This window comes from Paroedura picta, chromosome 10 (genome assembly GCF_049243985.1).
Source record: "Paroedura picta isolate Pp20150507F chromosome 10, Ppicta_v3.0, whole genome shotgun sequence".
Lineage (NCBI taxonomy): Eukaryota > Metazoa > Chordata > Lepidosauria > Squamata > Gekkonidae > Paroedura > Paroedura picta.
In genome coordinates, this window is record NC_135378.1 from 19,452,499 (window position 1) to 19,476,738 (window position 24,240).

The window sequence follows — 24,240 nt, forward strand, 5'->3', positions numbered from 1 at the left end:
GAGAGTCAACGTGGTGCAGTGGCTAAAAGCAGCAGACTCAAATCTACAGAACCAGGTTTGAATCTCCGCTCCTCCACATGCAGCCAGCCGGGTGACCTTGGGCCACTCCTGGGTCTCTAAGAGCTGTTCTTGCAGAACAGTTCTCTCAGAGCTCTCTCAGCTCCACCTACTCACAGGGTGTCTCTTGTGGGGTGAGGAAGGGAAGGCAATCATAAGTCATTTGGAGATTCCTTTGGGTACTAAATTATCTTTTCTTCTTCTTCTTCTTCTTCTTCTTCTTCTTCTTCTTCTCCTCCTTCTTCTTCTTCTTCTCCTCCTTCTTCTTCTTCTCCTCCTTCTCCTTCAATTGCAGCAGCAGTTTATTTCTTTTAGCCAGGTTTGTTGTCAGTGTTGCCTTGGCTAAGGGATGTTTTATAGAGCCAGTTTGGTGTAGTGGTTAGGGGTTTGGACTTCTAATCTGGCATACCAGGTTCGATTCTGCGCTCCCCCACATGCAACCAGCTGGGTGACCTTGGGCTCGCCACGGCACTGAAAAAACTGTTCTGACCGGGCAGTGATATCAGGGCTCTCTCAGCCTCACCCACCCCACAGGGTGTCTGTTGTGGGGAGAGGAATGGGAAGGCGACTGTAAGCTGCTTTGAGCCTTCTTCGGGTAGGGAAAAGCGGCATATAAGAACCAACTCTTCTTCTTCTTCTTCTGATTGCTCAAGGTTCATGGCAGGCTTTTCATTGGTGCCTTTTTCTTCTGATGCAGCCCCCCTCCAGATATCAAGGGGTCTTCTCCTCTAGCAAAACTGCAAAACGGCGTGAATCCCTAAGTTGTGACTGAGCCTTGGTAGACGTCCTGCTAGCAGGACATAAAGTACTAGCAGGACATAAAGTACTTTTAGATGGTTTTTAATGTGTCTTTAGTGTATCTTTTCTTTTAATGTCTTTCTACTGTTTAATTGCCTTTCCACTGTTTTGATGTGTATTAGATCCTGAAATGCTTGTGAGAAAGGCAGGTGTACAAATCTGTTCTACTATATATTTCTGGTAAGGCCTTGGAGGAGGAGCGTGTCTCACGGCTTAAATGCCACTCAGCGCTTAACACCCACTCAGGGCTGCTGTCCCGCCCCTGAGTTCCTCCTCCTTCAGCCATCTTGCCTGTCTGTCCAAAAGCCAGCCAATCACCTTCCATCCTCCACCCTTGACCTCCCCTCCTCCTTCCACATCCCTCTGAGACTTGGGGGCTGCAGATCCCCTCTGCGTGAGAGCTGTCCCTGCCAGTGAGTTCCATAATAGCTGCCTGCAGCTTTTTCAAGTCCTGGGGAGGGGGGAGGCCGTCCGCAGAATTTTTCCACTCCACCACCCTTAATCTAGTGGCCATTGTATTCCTGAATGCAACGGGCTTAGTCCCTCATATTTTAAATACGTTTGGGGAACATGCGAACTATGAAGACGAGGTGTATGGAGGGGTAGATTTGGTATAATATGATGGAAATGATTGTGCCTTTTGTCACTTCAAAACAGACAGCCACTTCGTTGTCACTCTCGACAATAGATTTGCTGATTAGCTCACTTGTGAAACCTACCACATGACCTCTTTTGTCATTTCAAATTCAGAAGTTTTCCAACACAGAAGGTAGAGGACAAGGCAGAGGGGGAATTTGCTGGCTGCTGCTTACAAAACTAGCCATCTTTTTCTTTTCAGTTGTTCCTAGGAGACAAAGAATTTGGAAAGCTCTCTTCCATGTGAAAAGCGGCTACTTCCCCGAAGACCACTTTGCATAAGCTTTCCTCTCTGGCTTTGACTTATATCCATCCGGAATCAATGGAACAGTTCTGAAGGAGAAGGTAGGTAGGCAGGATTCCAAAAATCTGGGACATTAATCTAGAAAAGATTTTGCTTTTTTTGGGGGGATTTCTCAGTATTCACGGGGCTTTATGCACATATTTATTTATTTGACTTTTAGACCACCCTTCTCGAGTGGTCTCCGGGTGCCTTGCAACAATTTTGTAAAATTGCAATCAAATACGAAACACAGAAAACGCAAAATGTATCTGCGGAAATGACAGTCCTCACAGAGCAGTAACATCAGGGCTTTCTCAGCCTCACCTCCCTCACAGGTTGCCTGTTGTGGGGAGAGGAAAGGGAAGGTGATTGTAAGCCGCTTTGAGAATCCTTGTAGAGAAAAGTGGCATATAAAAGCCAACTCTTCTACTTCTACATAGTCCCTACATTCACTTCATTCACACAGCTGATAGTATTCTAATTTCAGGCCCAGCTCCATGTGAGGGTGGAGAGAGCAGTGTGACCAGACCCCAGATGTGGGGCCAGTAAGTAATTCATCAGCCTGTATGGGAAAGGAGATATTACTACGATCGTGAAGACAATATTGGGGGCTAAGAATTACTTAATTTTAGAATTGCTTGAATTTAGCTGATAAAATATTATTGACTGGCTGGGTGGCATAAGGCCAATCAGTACGTGACTCCAGTTTCATTTTTTGGGATTAACAAGGCCACAGTTTTTATTGACACCAACCTTAATGTCTGAGGGTTAGCCTGGCACGAGAATGAGCATGCCCCTGGCAGCTGTCCAGCTGCTAATATGGGCTCTGGGGTGCCCTGGGTTCCCCATCCTCCCAGCCGGGAGGGTAGGTCCCTTGCCCCAGAGACCCTCCATGGGGAGGAGGCATACAAATGATTTCCGGGCTCCCACCTCATTCAATCACCTGTCCTTCTGGCCTTTCCCAGAAAGGTCCTTCTGACCCTTCCCAATGCAGCTGTGACAAAACAGAAAGACCTAAACAGCAACATGATAACAGGCTGGGTGGGAAGTAGCTCTCTGTCCAGCGACCTGTGGTGAAGAGGCTGGGCAACTGTTGTGACCCTGCTCCTCACGCTGCCATTGTGTGTGCCACCTGGTGCACACATTCCCATCCTGCTTGTCCCGTCCCCCCCCCCCCCCCCCCGTGGCATCAAAAACTGGGCCTGGGTAATTTTCGCGCCCGGTTTTTCCATTTGGGAAGAAACTGGCCTAATTGGGGGCCGCACCTTTGTGCCAATGGTAATATAAGCTGATTTGGTTCACATCAACGACCTTGTGAGCTAAAATTCGGGTTCAAGAGAGTGTCTTCTCCAAGATCAATCAGCACATTTCCAAGGCAGAGTAGAAGCATTTGAACCTGGGTGTCCCACATCCTACTCCAACCCTCTGACCACTACACTATCAATGTTGTTGTAAGGACTACCTGCTAGGAAAAAAATTTAGCAGAACAAATATAGCACGACATGAATAATGCACAGAGTTGTGTGTGTTTAGCTTCTAAGAAATGTTTACCACAAACTTAGGGGAAAGGGTTACCTGAAAAGAAAAACAAGACCTAAGTGACTTGGCTTTCTAGCCATGACCCACTCCAGCCTGCTTCTTAGCTCTCTTGGCACCTTTCTTTCCCTCTGGTATTGAGAATAAAAGAAAGGAAGCCCCTCCCCTACCCCAAATCTCCACTCTTTGTGTAAATGCTTAGTAGCATGTACTATTTCCAATATATTGATTAGCTAACTAGTTTACCAGAACTTCACCGGAACCCTTTCATGACTGAAGGGGTGCTACTTACAAAACCCAAAACTACTGCAAGACCAAACATGGTCTCTATTGTCTGCAGATCAATTCTAATAGTGAGAGAAATCTGCAGTCATCATAGAATTGTAGAAACATAGAGTTGGATGGGGCCAAACAGACCTGATCAATGTATATTTGGTGCCATTCTATGGATAGTTTAAACCCATTACTGAAGGTCCTCTCCTCTGCGGCCAACAGGAACTGCTCCCTGCCCTCCTCCAAGTGATAATCTTGCAAAGTCCCACAGCCTTTTCTTGTAGGGCTTGGTCCCTTGGCCCCAGATCATCCTCGTTCTCCTCTGCTCCCTCTCCATTTTGTCCACATCCTTTTTGATGTGAGGCCTCCAGAACTGTACACAGTACTCCACATGTGGACCGACCACTTGGACATCAGCAACCACTTGGACCCACTGATGATCAGAAGCCAGGTATACAGGATAGAACCTTTCCTAATCATCAAGTTTACAATATCCATAGCAAGGCGTTGCATGGCTTTGGGATGGGGGGAGGTATTCTATGGACATCTAGAGCAGGGGCTCATGGTAATTGTAGTCTGTGGACTTCTGGAGAGCCACAGTTTGGCCACTCCTGATATAGAGAGTTGGTGGCTCAGGTGGCATTTGAAATGGGCATTTTGTGCTTCACCCTCTTATCTACGGTTATACCAGCTCTTAGATTCATTTGGGAAGCTTCTGGTGGGGACACGTTCTCATCGCATTTCTAATTGTAAGCCACTTTGAGGTTTCTTCAAGTAGTGAAAGCGGAGTATAAAATACAATTGCGAGGCAGGAGGGCAGCTCCCAGCATACAAAGAATGCAGAGACATAACGACTTCAGCATACACTGGCCACATCTTTATTTCAAACATGGACATGAGCAAAGGCACACACAACCATAGGGAGCAGAACCCATCAGCCCCTCCCTTGTTGTTGCCAGCAGACAGCAGCCTAACAAGGAGGGGGAAAACCTATCAGCAGGCCTGCCCAGGGGGCCGAGCAACCAGCTGTTCAGGCTCCCCCTAACCATCAGGCCTGCTGGTTATTGGGAAGGCGAGCATAGGAAAGCTCCATGGGCTTCAGCCTCTACTGAAGCACTCCCAGCCACCTTGCAATGTGACACAGGCGGCTCCCCAGCCGGAGAGTGGCCTCCAATCACATGTGCAGCTTCTTAGGGAAGCTCCCACCAATGGGCCTGACCTGCAGGCACAGGTTGCATCCCACTAAGGCAGGGGTAGTCAACCTGTGGTCCTCCAGATGTCCATGGACTACAATTTCCATGAGCCCCTGCCAGCATTTGCTGGCAGGGGCTCATGGGAATTGTAGTCCATGGACATCTGGAGAACCACAGGTTGACTACAAACTGCCAGCTGTGACAATTAGTAAAGTTTAGCCAATATAGCCAACCACAGAAAGCAGAGAGGGAGGGAAGAAGGTAAATGCCGTGAGCATGCCGGCTTCCTGCCAGGTGCTGCCCCCTGGATCTCATGTTCTCACGGGATCCCAGCCAGCCATACGAGATCTTGTCCGCCAGGCTCCTTCATGTGCTGAAGGCTGCAGCGGCACCTCTTCTTCTTCTAATTCACTGTCCATTTATTTTAACTGAATAACTTTATCCCCCATTTGTTTCTGGAATTGCAGTTGTCACAAATAGGGTCGAAATCCAGACCCTTCTTCTTTTCAAAGTTCGGAAATAGAATTCTGGGAGTCAAGCGTTCCCCCCTCCATCTTCTGCCAACAACCGTTCATTGTTTTCATTCTGAAATGAAGCCACTTTTTACTGCTTATTCCTTTGCTAATCGAGTCTCAACTTTTAAGTAGCGATTTGCATATTTTAGTGGATGAGCGTTTGTTGTTCTTTTTTATATATATAAAGGTGTTCTTTGTTCTATAAAAGGAAACTGAAATTAGAGGATTTCTGGGCAAAGCTATTTCTTTTGCAGCAGGCCAGAACTAATGGGATAACAAACACCTTGGCTGGGTTCCAGAGAGTTACTTTATGCTAGCTCAGTGAAATCCAAACTGCATGCCACTGGAGCGGGTAAAAGCGTGCCTACAAAAATCGAGCCACCGGATTAGATGTAGCCACCGGTCTCTGCCAGCCAGAACAGGAAGGCCCTGGTTGCTCTCCCTTTGCCAATGTGGGCAGTGAGGAGTTGATGATGCAGGTAGGTAGGATGGAAATCCAGAGAGAGCTCTGCTGACCAGAAACCATGGTCCTGTCTCTGAATCCTAATTAGACAAAGAGGAAGGCATGACACTGAGGCATAATGTTTACTGGAGAATGCTTGCTGATTCTTGCTCCAGTCTCGTCTGGAGAGCCAGTGTGGTCTAATGGTATAACAATAAAAATAACAATATTACAACTACTACTACTACTACTACTACTACTACTACTACTACTACTACTACTACTACTACTACTACTACTACTACTACTACTACTAAACTGCCCCTTCCTACAAAGGCTCAGGGTGGTGCTCGGCATGTTAGAAACTGAGGTAAAACAATTCCAATAAAACCACATGCAGAAACAGCATTCTAAGTGCCTCACTATTCTTTCCATTGGCCTAGCCTGTATCGTTGGAACAAGCCAGCTTGGTGTAGTGGTTTAAGAGTGGTAGCTTCTAATCTGGTGAGCAGGGTTTGATTCCACACGCCTCCACATGTAGCCAGCTGGGTGAGCTTGGGCTTGTCACAGCCCTGATAATGTTGCTCTGACTGAGCAGTGATATCAGGGCTCTCTCAGCCTCACCCACCTCACAGGGTGCCTGTTGTGGAAAGAACAAACCATTTTGAGACTCCTTTCAGTAGAGAAAAGAGGCAACTAAGAACCAGCTCTTCTTCTTCTTCTTCTTCTTCTTCTTCTTCTTCTTCTTCTTCTTCTTCTTCTTCTTCTTCTTCTTCTTCTTCTTCTTCTTCTTCTTCTTCTGTGTTCCAGGGGGTATGCTCTAAGGGAGAGGGAGACCCACTGCTTTTGTTGTTTGCTCTGGACTCAACCATATGCCTGGTGGAACAGCACCATTTATAGCTGAAAACAGATTAAGGAATTATATTTTGCTATTAATATGCTTGCTAATCAATTAAGCCCATAGTCGATAAATTACCAACAGGAAGGAGCCTTTCTGGAGATCGGAAATGAAATACGTGACAATATCCATTTAGTAATCAAATGCTATCTTTGATGTTTTCTTTTTTTTCTTTTTCATTATTGTGTACCGCAGTGGAACCAAAATAGCTTCCAAAATAGATGAACTATGAGCTTAACTTGCAATTAAAACTTGCAGTCAGAGCTGGCAGCCCATTGACGAGTCAGCAAAAGCTTTAGGGGATTAACTCTTCGGTTTAAACTCGCTGAATTCGTGTCAGGAGGAAAACACCAGGCCCGAAGAGACGGGAACTGGACTACTGTTGTCCACTTGTCAGCCAGCTTTCTGGTGACTAATAGAATAAGCGCAGCATGCTAAAATAAGCTGTCATTTGACCACTTAATTGTCTTTTTGTTGTCTGCCGTTTTCCTGTCTTCTGCTTTTCCTGTTTTGCTGTGCCATCCCTACTTGCTTTCCAAACAAGGCTGCATTCAAAAAGACTGTGTCCTTCTGTTTTGCCTCCATTGCCAGGAGGCATTGTTCGGCCTCGATACTACCAAGCGTGCCAAGTTTCTTTTTTGGAATTGGCTCAACATCCTCTCTGCAGCTCCGGAGGAACCGCGACAAAGAAGAGAGAAACAGAGGAAACGGCATCCAACAGAAGTACAAGGCTTGACCGTAGGGAATGCCTGAAAGACGAAAGCCAATGCCGCTCCCATAGGAGGAGTGCGAGGAGTTCCTCTTTGAATACTTGATAAATTGACTATTGGCCAATGAATGGGGGAACAGTCAAAGGAACTGTGCTAGGTTAATCTGCCCCTTCATTAAACTGCTTCTCCTGCTGAATAGCCTGGTGCATTAGAGTGTTCAGCTTGGTGGCATAGCCAGGAGGGGTTCAGGAAGATTCTGGTTGGCAGGCCAGTGGGATGGTGGCCCTCCCTCCATGTCCTTGGGGGAAGCTGTGGGGCAGGCCAATGAGTGGGTGGCAAAGGAACTGCACAGCTGAGAGAATGCGTGCGTGGGTGGGTGACTCCTGCTGATGCTTGCCCTATTTCCTCATTCCTTTGACCCCCCCCAATGAGTCCTGGTCCCCCACAGGCTGCTGGGAGGCCATGGCAAAGCAGAACCCAGAGTTGGTGGGGGCAGGCTTTAATTTTCACATGGTGACGGCACCTGCCTGGAGCTGCCATGGACTTGGATGGAGTTAGGCGAGAATGGCTTCTCTTCCCCAAATGAATAGTGGGTGGTGGGCAGAAGCAGGTGCTGCCTGTGGGTACCAGCTCCCCTGTAGGGTGGCAGTGTGAAGGGGTGGCAGTCTGAAGGGGAAGCACTAGAACCTCCATCTGATCCTCAGCTGGAGCTGCCGCTGCCATAAACTCATATCAAGGTGGCCAGGTATGTGCTCTGCCAGCTGCAGAGTCTGCCCAGTTGACAGTTGCATTAGAACCAGGTTCTGGCCAAAGGAGAGAGATCCTTCAGACCCAAAGACATCTCTCATGCCAGTAGGCTGGAGTGGCTCATTTGGTTTTGTGGCTTGGCCACTATGAAAGCATTCCTCCCTCGTTTGCTGGTTGGAGCAACAAGGGATTTCTGGTGTTCCTTCTGCAAGTGTCTCTACTTCACTTTGACCCCATGTTCCTGACAGAAGACACTTCTGATACAAACCGAAGAGAAAGGGAGGTTTTCTGTGTCTAGTTTTTATCCACTTACACCAAAGAGTTCAGGCTAGTATACATGTGGTCTCAGTCCTTCATTATCGCCTCACAAGAAGCTAGGGCAACCAGCCTCTGGGTGGTAGCTGGAAATCTCCTGGTATTCCAACTGAACTCCAGGAGATATAAACCAGTTCCCATGGAGCAGGGCTGGCCAAACTGGCTCTCCAGTTGCCCATAGAATATAGGGACTCTTGGGAATTCTAGTCCATGGACATCTGGAGAGCTGCTGTTTGGCCACCCCAACCCTGGAGAAAGTGGTTGTTTTGGAAGAGTCTCTCAATGGTCTTATACCCCACTGAAGTCCCTCCCATCCTCATTCCCCACCCTCCCCTGGGTCCCCTCGCCACATCTCCCCTGGTTCCCAACTCAGAACCGACAACCCTATCAGGTAGGTTAGCTTACAAAATGGTGATTAGTATAATGTCACCAAAGAATTTCAAGATCCAAGGAAGTGAGATTGGCCTCAACCAGCGTTGGCCCTGCCTGGTGAAACACTCTGCCGAAAGAGATCAGGGCCCTGCCAGACTGTAACCAGTTCCATAGGTCCTGCACGACAGAGCTGTTCCACCTATGGTTGACCATCGTGAAATACTGGCCTCACTGCTGATACAGAGGAAGATCTGCCCTTCGTGAATCTCAGGGGGAGAAACCTCCACAAGTTAGGGGGGGGGGGGCTACTAGAAGTGGTGTTCTAATGTTAATTCTTAATTTTACTAGGAGATTGGTATGTTGTTACCCACTCTGAGCTACCTTGGAAGGGTGGGATACAAAAGCGAAGGTCATGATGATAAGATGATGATGCAGTGGGAATTTGGACTGAGAGCTCTCCGTTCATAATCTAAGACTCTCACTACAGCATATCTAGAACAAAGTTTGTCCATCAACACCTTAAAGACCAACAAAGTTTTATTCAAGGTGTACGCTTTCTGGCGCATGCACACATCATCAGATATCAAAATCCACCCATCTGAATCTACTGTATAGCTGGTTTCTTTTGTAATGCTGTGGCTGAGCATATGGTGAAAATGGGGGGTGGGGTGGACATCCTATGTTGTTACCTAGAATCTTTTGGAGAGCTGCCCTGGAAGCACTCCATTTTAACGGGTATCATTCTGACCTTTACAAAACCCTGGTCATTCTTGTCCACATCACACTGTCATTCCAGTGCTCCAGCTCTATCACTGACCGCACACATCCCTTCCCCCAGGACAAATCTCTGGCTTTGTGCTATGAGGTGGTCCTGAAAGGGCTTCCTGAAGTGGTGTGTGCCTTTCCATAACTCTCGCTTCAGGGACTGTGGTGGGGAGGGTGCCGTTCTTTTTTTTGGGGGGGGGGGGATATGTGTGTGTGTGTGTGTGTGTTTAGCTAGCTCCGAGGATGGAACAATGTGAAGGTTATTCCTGTTGTCGTGTCTCTCAGATTTCTCAGGATCTACAAGAATTATCGCAGCAGGCCACAGCCGATCTTTTAGGTTATCTCGCAGAGAAGGAAATGGGAATCGAAGGCCGACATAAATTAGAGTGGCAGGCACTGGCAAGTGGCAAAACTCTACAGAGGATGAGAAAATGGTGAGTTGCAGGTGGTCCGTTCTTGGGTCCTAGAAGGGAAATATTTTTCGAGAGACAGAAAGTCTTGAGGAGGATTTTTACAAAAAATTAAAATGCACTCCTCAAATGCCAATGTGACATAAACACAATCATTCTGCACACGTTGGGTAATATACTTTCAGTGCACTTTACGAGTAGGGTTTGTTTGTTTATTTATTGTTTATTTATATTTCTAGACGGCCACTCCTGGGCCTGCCAGCTCGTGGTGGCTTACAGCCATTCACAATAAATAAAACTACTAAAACCCCAAACCCAGCCCCTTAGCCCATGCCATTCCTCACCCCTGCACCCCCCTCCCCAATTGCCATTTTCCCAGGGGAGTTGTTTCAATTAGGCACTCAGAGGAAGGGCAAGATCTTCTTCAAGAAGCAGTTACCGGACTTTCCATTCTTGGAAAATGAAGTCCCCTTTCACTGGTATTGTTAAAGGTAAAGGTAAAGGTATCCCCTGTGCAAGCACCGAGTCATGTGTGACCCTTGGGGTGATGCCCTCTAGCGTTTTCATGGCAGACTCAATACGGGGTGGTTTGCCAGTGCCTTCCCCAGTCATGACCGTTTACCCCCCAGCAAGCTGGGTACTCATTTTACCGACCTCGGAAGGATGGAAGGCTGAGTCAACCTTGAGCCAGCTGCTGGGATTGAACTCCCAACCTCATGGGCAAAGCTTTCAGAGAGCTGCCTTACCACTCTGCGCCACAAGAGGCTCTTCATGATAATTCCTGATGGCTATGGCTGCCAGCTCTGGGTTGGGATATACCTGGAATTTTTTTTTTTTTGGGGGGGGGGGTTGAGCTTGAGGAGGTTAGGGAAGGGAGGGGCTTCAATGGGGGAACAACATCATAGAGTTCACCTTTCAAAGTGGCCATTTTCTTCAGCTGAACTGATGTTCTGTGACTGGAGATCATTTGACACCTCTGAGGAAGAGTGCTTGCACCCAAAAGGTCATGCCTTGAATACATCTTTGTTGGTCTTAAGGGTGCTATTGGACTCAATTTTTGTTGAACTCTATTTCAGATAGTAAAGTAGTATGTTCTGTGATACTGGGAAAAAATTGTCTCGGCTCCTTGCAATATCTGGAGGACAGTTTAAGCCCCCTCCCTGCCATGTTTTACGTTCCAACCTGTTCATTGATTCACAGAGTGCAGTGGGAAACCCTGTAGACTTAAGAGAATTTTAAGTGGAAAGGTATCTAATAAACATTTTGAGTAAACTTATATATGCAGGCAAAATACAAGCTTGTGATCTGCTTAGACATTAGACAACCTAAGCATAATGGTGAATTAAGTGTTCCTGCTAGACTGCAAAAATGAAAATACCAATAGCTTACATGACCTCATTAATTTGGTAAAATGTGTTGCTCAGCATATATTGTGCTGCAAAGGAAAACGTAACATTTTTTAGCATTAATAAATCTGAACTAGATAGGGGGAGAAATCATACCTTTGAATTACCGTGGCTAAATATTTGCATCCATCAGCCATTTTGTCGTAAGTTGAAGTAATCTTCATGCAGGGGCTTTAAACCTTTCTTCCAATGGTAGCCAGTATGTCTTCCTTTTTGGAAATGTATAGCTTCAGGAGGAAAGAATATCAACACATGGATTGTCCTGGAATATTCCTTTTAAGAGGCTCGATGAGGCTAGAAATGTCCTTGACATGCTTGATTGCAGTTTATTCCACAGCAACTATGCTGAATCAAGAGCCAAAACCTTACTATTCTACTATGAACAATCTCAAGACTGCCACTTGAATCAATCAGGACTGTAACAAATACTGTAGATACCTATGTCTTTATCCAGCTAGAATTTGCACATCTGTAAAAGGCTTTCCTGCAGGCCTCAAAAGCTGGAGGGGATCACATGCATCACAGGCTTACTAGATCTTGAACCTCAGTTGATGTTTACCTGGGTTTTAACAAGCTTTCCCATGATTTTCTGATGGGATTTTGGATAGTTGGTTGGATAGGGAATTGGCTAGAAAACCACACCCAAAGAGTAGTTGTCAATATTATTTTACCAGGTTGGAAGGAGGTGAGCAGGTGTGCCAAAGGGCTTGGTACTGGATCCAGTACTTTTCAACATTTCAGTCAGTGATCTGGATGAGGGAGTGAAGAGATTCCTCCTTAAATTTGCAAATGACATCCAATTAGAAGGAGTAGCAACATCTCAGGTGATGGAGCTAGAGTTCAACTAGTGCTGAACACACTGGAAATGTGGGCCAATGAGAACAAGATGCAATTCAATAGAGAAAAGTACAGAGTTCTACATTTGTGTCACAAAATGAGAAGAATGCATACTGAATGGGAGATACACTTCTGGGTAGCAATGTGTGTGAATGAGATCTTGGGGTACTTGAGGACAATAAGCTAAATATGAGCAGGCAGTATGATACAGCAGTAAGGAAAGCAAATGCAATCTTGAGCTGTATCAACAGAGGTATCATATCAGAATCACAAAATGCCATAGTCCCGCTGTACAGCACATGGGTCAGACCATGCTTGGGATATAGTGTGCAGTTCTGGAGGCCTTACTTCAGAAAGGATATTGACAAAACGAAGAGGATGCAGAAGAGAGTGATGAGACCAAGCCCTATGAGAAACAGCTGAGGGACTTGGGAATCTTCAGTCTGGAGAAGAGGAGGTTGAAAGGGGACGTGATGGCTCTCTTGAAGTATTTGAAAGATTGTCACCTAGAGGACGGCAGGGAGCAGTTCCTGTTGGCAGCAGAGGATAGGACCCACAGTAATGGCTTTAAACTACATGTAGAACATACCAGCTAGATATCAGGAAAACAATTTTCACAGTCAAAGTAGTTCAGCAGTGGAATTGACTGCTTAAGGAAATGGTGAGCCCCTCCTCACTGGCACCCTTTAAGCAGCATTTGGATATATACATATCATGGTCCCTTCCAACTCTATGGTTCTTTGATTTTGGTTAATCATGGCTGCATTGTGCTGCTCCGAAGGAGAAATAAGCAGTGGATTCTGTCCTCTCTTCCTTTTCCTTCTTTGACTGTATCCACACCACCCTTGACATTGTGCAACATCCATAATTTGCCATTCTGAAAGGTAAATTGTTATCCCCACAGACTGTCTCACCTGAACACAGAAGACTAACATTTGCCTAATTAAAATATGTTGTACTGTAGATAGAGAGTGGTGTGCAATGTTCTCATGCGCAAATGTTTGTGTACATCTTCAAAATAACAAGGCACAAGGCACAGCCTCGGACTTTTCAAAGCATAACATGGATGCTGGAAAGAGGTTTTCAGAAATTGATTTTTTTCTCCTTATTTTTCTCTTGATCTGAGTGATATCCTTGTGACCTGTGAGAAGTCTCAAAGGAAAAAGGCTGCTGGAGAAAATGAGTGAGGAAGCAGACATTTCTAAACTGTGTTTTGGGGGTGGGTGGGAGGGGGGGGCATGTGCCAAATGAAATTGCCAAGCATTGCCCAGCGCTGTGACATCTTCATACATATCGTAGCATGGCATAGCAAAGGCTTTATTGGCATGGAAAAGCAATATAGTCAAGGGAATCGGTTACAGCTACAACACAAATTGAGTCAGACATTAAAATATAATGCATTCAATTCACGATACCTCATTGCCCACAGCAAAAACCTTCCAACACGCTTCAGTCACCTCTGGAATCTTACTAGGCATGAGAAAAACTACATTTTCCATTACCAAACAATGAGCTAAGAAGTTAAAGATATTTTCCCTGATATCTAGCCTGTATCGTTGTACTTGAAGTTTAAACCCATTACTGCATGTCCTCTCCTCTGCAGCCAACAGAAACAGCATCCTGCCCTCCTTCAAGTGACAACCTTTCAAATACTTAAAGAGGGCTATCATGTCCCCTCTCAACCTCCTTTTCTCCAAGCTGAACATTCCCAAGTCCCTCAACCTATCTTCATAGGGCTTGGTCCCTTGGCCCCAGATGATCCTCGTCACTCTTTTCTGTACCCTTTCAATTTTATCTATGTCCTTCTTGAAGTGAGGCCTCCAGAACTGGTACTCCAGGTGTGGTTTGACCAGTACCGTATACTAGTGGTCCCCAACCATTTTATCACCGGGGACCACTCAACGTCTTTTACTGAGGCCCGGTGTGTGTGTGGGGGTGTAGTTTACTCCTCTACTCTCAACCACTGCCCTAACACTCTCTGATCACTATGGTAATGTTTAAACATCCCTTCAAAATAAGATACAGACACACCACAACAATGAACATAAGGAACATTTTATTTTCATGGAAATTTTAACTCATGACAATGGCAAATCAATGGGAACCCTGAGCTTGTTTCTCTGCAACAAGATAGTCTCATCTGGGAGTGATGGGAGACAATGACACCCAAAGTGTGTTGTATAGGGCCGGGGGGTATGAAGTAAAGGGCCGGGGGGGCGGGGGGAGGCGTCCTTCGCTGTCCACCTCCAATTAGTCAACGGACCACATGTGGTCCGCAGCCCACAGGTTGGGGATCGCTACCGTATACAATGGGACTATGACATCTTGTGATTTGGTTGTGATGCCCCTGTTGATACAGCCCAAAATGGCATTTGCCTTTTTTACCGCTGCATCACACTGCCTGCTCATGTTTAGTTTACAATCCACAAGTACCCCAAGGTCTTGTTCACACACAGTGTTACACACAGACTTGGGGCTGAATCTGATCTGTCCAAATAAGCTGATTTGGTTTTGGAGCTGGCTGAATTGATTTGGCTCCAAAGCAAATTGGTGCCCTCAAAGTCAACTGCACCATTAAAGTCTATGGGACTTTCCCAATTTCTGTTTGGCTCCAAAATTTCAGGGTAGCTTTAAGAGCCCTTCTCAAAAGACTCCCCAAGTTCCAAGAAGATTGGGCCAGGGGGGTCAGATAATTTCCAAATGATCCATTCCTGAGCCTGATTTGGGAACTTTTCATTCAAAGTGATCTGAAATGCAAATGCCTAGTGGCATCTCTGGCATTATACCTTGCTGAAATCTCTCTCCTTCAGAAACATTGCTCTTCTCACGCTCCCCGCCCCCCCAAAAAAATATCCAGGTATTTTCCAGCCCAGAGCTGACAACCATAAGTATGGTGAATGGACAGGCAGACCAGGGCCTGTTCTGCACACAATAAATAATGCACTTTCAGTGCACTTTAGAAGTAGATTTTCCTATTCCGCATAGGAAAATCCAGCAGTCAAAGCACATTGAAAGTGCATTATCCAATGTGTGCAGAATGGGCCTAGGACCCTGGGCAACTCAGGTTGGAATCCTAATTTCTGCCATGGAAGCAAGGTGCCTGTCACAAACTTTCAGCCTGGCCTACCTTTCAAGGAAGTAATTTGGGGAAAATGGAGGAAGGTTAAGTGATGTTCAAAAAGCTGCTTTTGAGTCTGAACCATGAAGGAAAGTAATAAATGCTGATGCAAAAAGAGAAAACTCAGTTTTGCTTCAAGCCTCAAGACAGTCCATAGGTGGGATTCCAACCATTCTAAATCCTGTGACTAGTTTACATTATTTGAAGTGGCTTCTATTTTCTTGTTCTGTATAATTTCCCTCCTGTTAATCAGCTCCTCTGGATGATATATTGGACAATATATTCTGGGGGCCATTCCGCACAATGGGCAATGTTGCTAATTCAGTGCACTATTGAAAATCGCTGCAATCAAAAGCAGCAGTTCTTGGTAACGCATACAGCCGTTTCTATCGAAAAAATGGTTCTCCCACTAGCACTGTTCTTGTAACGCACAAGTTTCCGGTGTCGCCGAAACTGCAACAAAGGAGGCTATATTTTTCTGTGCTTCCTCCGGCCCCTGGTCGTCAATCAAACAGAGCAGCCAATTAACTGTTGTGTTCGTGCTTCCCTGTAAAAACTGTTTTTTTAAAAACCCGAAAACACCAGTAGCAACACATATTTGTTCATTCAATGTATCAGAAAGACCCTGTCCACTGGCGTAGGAGTTGGGGCTTAATCGTTTACATGCTCTTAAAGTTTTAACCCCCCCCCCCATGCAATTTCTGGGCAAAATTATAGGCAGTGTCAAACAGGGGACTGTATTGTGCTTGGAAACTTTACAGGCAATTGCTTGTGGAGGGATTTCAGCCAAAGAAGCATCGCTTATTAATTGCTTTTCCCGGTTTAAGGGGGGGGAGATGGCAATCGCGACGCCAGAAGCTCGCGTGCGAGAGCATAGGGAGGGACACGCTTGCTACCACTATATTGAGAACGCACATGTTTTTTTTCGGATGTGTTGCAGGTTGTTCTTAAGAGTCTAGCAGTGTGGATTCCCTGAAAGCACTACAATAAAGCGATTTTTGCAGGAGTGTTGCAGATTGTGTACGATGTTATGAATAATGGAAAATAAATAGTGTTACACAATGGTAAAACTTCAGCATCATTAACGCTGTGCGGAATAGACCTGGGTCTTTTCTACAGGTTTTTCTTCTTCTTCCTGTTGGTGGTTTTTCTTTTTCCCTTTCTCTGCAGCAGCAACAACAGCAACAGCAGTAGCAGAAGTAGAAGAACTGTTTTTTCTTACCCGGCTTTTTACAATCGTCGGCCCTTCCTCTCCCCAAAACAGACAGCCTGTGAGGTAGGTGAGGCTGAGAGAGCTCTGAGAGAAGTGAGACTTGCCTAAGGTCACCCAGCTGGCTGCATGTGGAGGAGAAGAGGGGAATCAAATCCGGTTCTCCAGGTTGCTGCTCTTCACCACAGCACCACACTGCCTCTTAGCTGATGCTCTGAGTTAACCAGATGCAGAGATAATGCACTTGTGGAAGCCCATGTTTGGAAATTCTGAACCAATGAGGAAAGATGAAGTGCCATCCATTGGTGCTTTATCTCCCTCCCACCCCTTCTAATATTTTATTAGATGCATCTTGTGAAGATGCTTCTTCTGTGAAGATGCATTTTTGGAGGATGTTTCTTTTGGCAGAGATTCTTTCCACCTGACATGGCACTACCTTTTGTCAGTTCAGAATTTTTGCCCTGATGGGACAGTTCAGTGTACAAGCTGGGGACACGAGGTCTACCCAGAGTCCTATAAATGAACTCTGGTATCAGCTTGAAGCCAATATGTACGAAAGTATGCACAACTCCTCTAATTCCCATAAACATACTTCTCTAAAGAACGTTTAGAATTTTAATGGTTTTTAATGGGGAATTTTAATGGTTTTCATGCATTGATTTGTATTAAAATATTGTGAACCACCATGAGCCGGTTTCCGAGAGTGGCGCTCATACAAATCGAATACATAATAATTATAAAGCAATGCCTCACAGACACTGAGCAAGTAGTTGAGGGCCTGATTCAAAGATGATGCCATTCGCGTGGTGCCTTAGGCGCTTGTAGCCAGATGAATGGTCTGAAATAATTCCATAGTTCTAGATACTGCAAAGAGATTCTTGCCAGACCTTATCAGAGATTTAGCATCTAATAAAATATGTTAATGTGCGCTTTAAAGCAAGAAGTTCTAAGCAAAAGTTTGAAACTTATTTATTGCTGTCAAGATGTCACATTTTGATTTAGGGTAGGAGTCAAAAGCAATGAACAGAAGCAATCAAGCAGGAGTAGCCAGATGTAGTTTTAATTATGCACATTCTTGGCAAATGAAGACCTGTGTAGGTGGAGACACTTGAAAAGCTATGGTTCATAAACTGCCCACAGGGACTCTTTAATATTTTAGGGCTGTAGGTGTGCAGCTTGCATACTTGTAGCTAAACAAAAAAGGACTTTTAGCTGCTTCGGTGTTAATTAGTTGTTTTAATGTGACGTCTCGCCTAGTCCCTAGTTTGCTCAACCACAATAACATAAGCAAAAAGTTGGGTAATCGCCACTTATGACTACCATCTCACTGAGTCATTACAGTGCAGTTGCTAGAATGTTCTAGAACAGGGGTAGTCAACCTGTGGTCCTCCAGATGTTCTTGGACTACAATTCCCATGAGCCTCTGCCAGCATTTGCTGGCAGAGACTCATGGGAATTGTAATCCAAGAACATCTGGAGGACCACAGATTGACTACCCCTGTTCTGGAAGATCAGGAATTGCTCAGAAGGCATGTTGAGGTGTGCCCAGAAAAATAAAGATGTTGTAGAGCAGCTTGTTGCAAATGTTTGACCGTGGAGAGACCCCTGAAATATTCTTCAGGCTTCAAGTAACTCCGGAAGTGATACCAACTGACCATGCCTCCATGCCACACCCACAGAAATTATATGTTTACAGTGTGCACCGTGTGGCATCACATTCTTCTCCTGCTTGAATATCTGGGTCCATTTGCTTGCAACAGCCTTCCTCCAGCCATTTTGTTGCCAGTGGGGCTCTGAGAAGAAATTCTGAGAGCAGAAAAATGGGAGGAGCCAATGGGGGAGTGCAGAAGATTCAGCTCTTCCCTCCCATTCTTTTTCCATGGTGTGTGAATTCAACAAGGGCACTACTTCCCAGATGGATGAGGAGAAAGTCTCTCTCTCTCTCTCTAACCCTCCCCCCAAATGAAGTAATCCTGGGGTTACTAGTAACACTAGCTGAGAATGACTGCTCTAGAGTACACTTGGATGTAGGGCTGTCAGGTTCCCCCTGGCTACCAGAAGGGGATGGGGGGTCTGGTTGAGAAGCTCCTGGAGGTGTCAGGGTGAAGCCTGGGGATAACAGGAACTTCAGTGGGAGCAGTGACATAGGGTCCACCCTCCAATGCATCCATTTTCTCCACGAGAACTTATCTCTGTAATCTGCAGAAAAACTATAATTACAGAAGATCCTCAGGTCCCACCTGGAAGCTAGCATCTCTACTTGGACCATATGAATCTATGAATTGTGCTTTTTTCTGTGGATATAGATATTCTAAAGGGTTGGCATAGGAAAAATGACAAGCTCTGTGCTGAATTTTCCAGGCTTTTTATGAGATACTTTGGATCATGGACGGCTTGTTGATTAGCTCTTTGTTCCATAGAATTTGCTGGGAGCCAATGAGAACATATTCCTTTCCTTCTCTGCATAACACTGTGCTGACAATTGTTTTTGGTCATGCTTGAAAGTGAACTAGAGCCAGAACCCAGGAACTGGCTTTAAAAAAACAGTGTAATGCCGTGCTTTCATCCCCTGTGGGGTGAGCTTGTATACCGAGAAGAGCCGGATTGGCAGTGTTGTCTTTCTGTTGTGTGCAACAGCTCACCACTTAGCAAGGGACACACAGTGTCATAGTTGGAAGGTAGACTTTGCTATTTTCACTTTTGTATGTGTCAACCACAGCAGAGACAGAGAAATGGCGCTATCACAGTCGTTGCTTGCAATGAGGCATAGCATTGTTTCTTTGGGTTGCATCTTTTCTTGTGTGTTTGGTCCTATGGGACTGCAGTTTCAGCACATTTCCCGGGAAGGCAAGTCTGGAGGGAGGCCTCCTGGAATTTCCCGGTCAGCAATTTGTAAGCCAGCAGAAGGAAAATGGGCACGCCAACATGGGATGTCAAAGTTTTGGTGAATCCTAGCATGTCAGCCAACCTGAAGTTGTCACCTCTGGTTTTATGCTGGAAATAGCATTGTGTGCTGGTTCAATACCAGTGCACATGTTTCTGCTCCCCAATTCTTCCTGGCAAGTTGCCAGCTGTAGATGGCAACCCTATGCAAAATTCTCCCTGACCTCTTGATGGTCAAACAGCCAAATTAGGGTACCTTTTGCCCATCCCAAAGAATCACAAGGAGAGATAAACCTTTTTATATTTTTACTGCAGAAGAAATATAGACACAGAGATGATTCCCAAATCTGTATGCAGAACAAAAGTTTACAGGAGACTTCCATTGAAGGTGGGGAAAGATGATGTCCTTTCAGGTCAAGCCGATAACCTGGGGTCTCCACCCCCTTGCACATCCCACTGGACCACCCTATTGTATCCATGCCAACTCCCCAGAAAGGTCACAAAAGGCAACTTTAGTCTCTTTCCCAATTCTCTGTTAACATAAACAATTCCAGTTTCCTCTGGCCTTGTGGTCGGCCTGACACTGGCAATAATTAAGAAAATATTGTTTCACTCCTCACTCCATCACTCTTCTTAAGGGAAGCCCATTGGGAAGCATGCAATTCTTGTTGGAGCTGAGAAGCAGTGAATGAAAATCCAGCAACTTCCTGTCAATCAGCCCAAAAGTGAGGGGTGGGGTCTGGGATCATTTCAGGGCAATAAGTGTCATCAAGCCACAGCTGACTTATAGAGACCCTGTAGGGTTTACAAGTCAATAGATGCTTAGAAGTGCTTTGCCTTTGTCTGCCTCTATCTCATAACCCTGGTATTTCTTGATGGTCTCCCATCCAAAAATTAGACAGGGTCAAACCCTGCTTAGCTTCCGAGATCTCACAATGTCGGGCTAGCCTGGGCTATCCAGGTCAGGGCTAAAGAAGTGTGGTAGTGATGTTGAAAAGTCATATATTGCTGAGAAGCCAATAGGCAGAGCTAGCTGGACACAGCCAACCTGTGAAGACCTACCATAGGGTTTTCAAGGTAAGAGACGTTCAGTGGTGGTTTGCAATTGCCTACCTCTGCATTATAACCCTGATATACCTTGGTGGTCTCCCATGGTTGACTATGCTTAGTTTATGAGGTCTAAGGAGACCAGACTGGCCTGAGCTATCCAGGCCAGGTTGAAAATTATTATACCAGCTGGGACAATTCTATTTTCTGATTCACAGAAGTTTAGTTAAGGTTTCTTTTATTTAAGAAGCCCATTCGCTTTTCCTGTCTTTTTTCTGTCTTGAACGGGCCTGGCTGAAACGACATAATTGCCTTGGGGAATTTCCTATTTTCACATGACATTTGTTCATTTGTCCATTTGGCACGTTGAGTTGTTAGCTGGCCACTGCAGGAGTCCACCTCAAGATTTCTGGGATGGTATGGTGTGAAATTGTTGGCACATAACATTTGCAGTATTTGATTATCCTTGCATGAGGTGAAGTTTTTAGGACTAACTGACTGGTGTGTTCCGATTCTAAATCATAATTCGTATGTCTGTGTTTTTCTTCAAGACAGTGACATCGGATATAACTTCTACAACTTCCCTTGGAAAGTTAGAGATGACTTATAGGATATGGAACCTCCAGACATCTGAGAAACAACACTTTGCAATGGCCAAGTTTTGCAGTTTGTGTTATTGCATGCAGTTGAATACCGGATCAAGTTCAAGGTTTTGGTATTGACCTTCAAGGCCATATACAGTCTGGGAGGGACCTTTTAACCCCCTGAGCCCCCCCCCCCCATAGGGATTTGCATTCTGCAGCTACACACAGGTTGGAGATCCCTGGCTCTTGTGAGGTTCACTTGGCCTCGACCAGCACCAGAGCTTTTTCAGCCCTGGCCCCTGCCTGGTGGAATGAGCTCCCGGAAAAGCTGAGGGCCCTTCTGGAACTTCTTCAGTTCTGCAAGGCCTGCAAAAACAGACCTCTTCTGTCAGGTATTTGATTGAGGCCAGGACATAGAAGATCTGTCCCTCTTCCGGTGCCTTCAGATTCCTTGCCTTTATCATGTCCCCCCAGACACATACAACACCAGTTTTGCAGCTGGTAGGGGAAGGGATGGGAGGGTGGTTGGGGAGAGTGGGAGGAAGCTTTTAATGTTTGTTGGTTTTATGGGTTTATGGATACATTGTTGTAAGCCACTGCAGGCTAGCTGGTCTAGGAGAGGTGGCATAGAAATTAATTAAATAAATAAAACTATAGGCATTTATGGCAAGCATACCCGATGTATCACCAGCAAGGAACATATTGTGAATACATCTTTTAGGCTGGATAACATATTTAGCTGGTGGAACATTACTTTTACAGCAGTTACAGCCCTTGTTAAGCAGGTTTTATATATTCTCTCCCCCTTCCCTTTTTTACATAAGAAGAGACTTGCTGGATCAGAACAGTAGGGCATCTAATCCAAGAGCCAGCTGGTGTAGTGCTTAAGAGTGGCAGCTTCTAATCTAGTGAGCCAGGTTTGGTTCCTGCTCTTCCACATGAAGTCAGCTGGGTGACCTTAGGCTGGTCACAATTCTCTTAAGACTCTGTTTGCTGAACAGTTCTTCTGAAGCCCTCTCAGCCCCACCTATCTTAAGGATGTCTGTTGTGGGGAGAGGAAGGAAATGGTGATTGTAAACTACTTTTGGAGTCCTTCAAATATGAATAGCAAGGTATTAAAAAATCCACCATAAACTGAATATTTAAAAAATCCCAGCTCTAATCCAGCATCCTGTCTCACAGAGTGGTTAATTTAAGAAGTCTTGGGGGGTGCATACTTGGGGACTCCATTCTGTAGAAAGTCTAACCTTGTGCATGGGTTGTCCTGTTGTTTGGCTTCCATCATCCGCAGCAGAACTTGTGAAGTGACTACTACTACTACTACTACTACTACTACTACTACTACTACTACTACTACTACTACTATTATTATTATTATTATTATTAGATTTATTCCCCGCCACTCCCTTGCGGCTATGAGACATGACTCTAAATAGAGACCTCTGAAAATGACCATTGAAGACTGTTACTGGGGAAAGTCATTTGGCTGTGTGATGCCACTATTACATTGGTCATGTCTTTGTCCCACCCCCAACTGCTGATTCAGTTCCATTTGAATGTCTAGAGAGGAGCAGACCCTTGGCAATGCCCTGTTTTGTAAGTCATTTATGTACGACTGCACTTAGGGAGTCTTGTTTAGCTTGCTTTAACTTGCATTTTGGGACTTCTGGACCATGAACAACCTAATTTAATTCCCCTTGAGATTTCGATAAGAGGAGCTGGCAGCTCTTCTCGCTTTGGGAAGAAATCCGGCATGACAAGGCTATTGATTTTATGGGCTGTCGTCCCCCTGGTAGAGAGACCGCCACAAAGTGCTTAGCCTAATGGCAATTTGGAAAGGACAAGGAGACTGCTGAGCAAAAGAAAAGGACAGGTGCACATTTTGCATGAAACTAGAATGAAATACATGATGTAATTATAATTCATATGACATAATGAAGAGCAATGGCACTTTAAAGACCAACACAAGAATAATGTAAACAGCATGACAATATCATGGCAATATCAAAGGGGGTTTTTTACTTTAAAATGAATAAAAATCTCAATAATGAGTTGGAAAGTCTTGACATTGTTTATTGTATGATAAGGAAGCAAAATGTTGATAACCATTATGTGTATCTCCAGAGAAGAGTCTATGTCAGGCTTTCTCAACCAGGGTTTCATGAAACTCTGGGGTTCCTTGATGGCCCTGGAAGGGTTTCCCGAATGAGTACCAGTTAAATATTTATAAGAAGAGTTGGTTCTTATATGCAACTTCTCTTTACCAGAAGGAGCCTCGAAGTGGCTTATGATCATCTTCCCTTTCTTCTCTCCACCACAGACAACCTGTGAGGAAGGTGAGGCTGAGAGAGCCCTGATATTACTGCTCGGTCAGAACAGCTTTATCAGTGCTGTGGCGAGCCCAAGGTCACCCAGCTGGTGGCATATAAGGGAGCACGGAATCAAACCTGGCTTACCAGATTAGAAGTCCCCACTCCTAACTACTACACCAGGCTGGGTGTGTGTGTGTGTCCAATGTCCAATGATGGGCCTGGGAGGTGGAAAGGTACACAGCAATGCTTCCCAACCATATCCTGCATTTATCACACCACTTCTAGAGTTTCTGAATGCCTGAAGAATATTTCAGGGATTTCTCAATGGTAAAAAAAAGTTCAGAAAGTCTGGTCTATATAGCTCTGAAGGCCCTCATATAATAATTATATTCAAACTTTGGCATAAAAGTTCCCATAATGGCCTCAAAGTTTCATAGGCATAGATACAATATCCATTAGAGTATTGATGGCTTCCTTTCCCTTTACATTGCCTTCCATATTGTCAGATTTTGCAAGCAATGAAAGGGCATACAAGAGTATAAGAAGGACAGTCTAATAATTAAGCCAAACAGAGAGAAACAGACCTTTCCACTGGCAATATAATAGATTATTCATAAAAGAAAGGAAAGTGTCCTATTTTTGTAGTTTTACTTGTTTCTTTATTCTGTAGGACTTCTCTCAAAACGGAATCCAGGTAATATCCATTTTCAGTGAGAGTCTTTCATCAGCGACAAGTCCTTATATATATTAATAGTATAATACTGGCTACAGGCTCACATAGGGATGGGGATACCAGTCTGTATTGACACGTTCCCCTGAACGAAAGGGCAACATGCACAGAGGAGAAAATAGAATTCATTTTGGCTTGAGTGCACGAGCAGCACCGGAGGCCA

General features: G+C 45.1%; 1 long non-coding RNA gene across 3 annotated transcripts; it reads left to right on the forward strand.

Moving 5' to 3' along the window:
- Positions 1 to 1,648: 1,648 nt before the first annotated feature.
- LOC143819380 (uncharacterized) lies at positions 1,649 to 23,026 on the forward strand. 3 transcript variants are annotated; one of them, XR_013224940.1, is made up of 5 exons: positions 1,649 to 1,836; positions 7,223 to 7,498; positions 9,826 to 9,974; positions 16,482 to 16,587; positions 21,003 to 23,026. It is a non-coding gene; the product is annotated as an uncharacterized LOC143819380 (long non-coding RNA). The 3 variants fall into 3 exon arrangements; XR_013224942.1 differs by having other exon boundaries at positions 16,485 to 16,587; XR_013224941.1 differs by lacking the exon at positions 1,649 to 1,836 and adding an exon at positions 5,649 to 5,770.
- The last annotated feature ends 1,214 nt before the right edge of the window (positions 23,027 to 24,240 follow it).